Raw genomic sequence first — 1,025 nt, forward strand, 5'->3', positions numbered from 1 at the left:
TAAAAAAAAAAAAAAAAAAAAGCTAAGAAGATGAATATAGCAAAATTGTTTTCTAAAATAATATTAAGCTAGTCTCTTTATTTTGAAAACATTTCTAGTTTATTAACTTTCATTCAATAAACATTAAATAAGGAGGAGCATGTAAAGAATTAGTATAGTATCTGGCACACGGTGAACATTGAATAAATTGAGGAATACAAAATGAGTAAGATCTAATTCAGCCCTTCTAGTAGGGGAAATACAATAAATATATTTTTTTCAATGCCGTTAAAAAAATACAAGTAATCTGAGCAGGAAGAACTATTTTCAGCTAAAAGGTCTCTGAGGAAGTAGCATTTGGGTTGTGGTTTGAGTAATGCACTGAATTTACAAAGGCAAAGATACAGCACAAGAATGTTGAGGCACTACAGATTAGGAAATCAATATGAACCAGGCCTCAAGAGCTAATGCACGTTTATGAATCAGCAAGTATGCCAAACTGACAAGAATGTAGGACTTAACGAATGGGAAAAAATTAAACGAGAGAATGTGACTAATAGAAAACATGGTCTGGATTAGTAACTCCCAAAACGGACTAGTCATCTGAATCATCTGAGGAATTTGTTAAATACAAGTATGTATTTATAGATGGGACCCCTTAGATGTTTGGCTCAGGAGTCCTGGGGATGGAGTCGTAGAATTTGTATTTTTAAATATATGTGTAGGTGATGTTTATTAGCTAAGTTTGGGGCATTCTGGCTTAAGTCAGACATGTATTGGCAGTCCTCCTGTACCCAGCACAGGCAGCAGGAGGTGATCATAACATTGTCTTCCTGGCATCAGTTGGGAAGAGGTATAGAGACAGTGGAGTTGGCCTCAAGTTTTTATTCTAGCTAAAGTGATCCATGTACACCTGAAGCTGATGTATAATATTGTATGTCAACTATAAGTGAACATATATATATATATATATATATATATATATAGTCATGGGACATGGAGTATAGTGTGGGAGTGGAGTCAAGGGAATTGTAATAGATATGTAT

This window comes from Hipposideros armiger, unplaced genomic scaffold (genome assembly GCF_001890085.2).
Source record: "Hipposideros armiger isolate ML-2016 unplaced genomic scaffold, ASM189008v1 scaffold_51, whole genome shotgun sequence".
In the NCBI taxonomy this organism is placed as follows: Eukaryota; Metazoa; Chordata; class Mammalia; order Chiroptera; family Hipposideridae; genus Hipposideros; species Hipposideros armiger.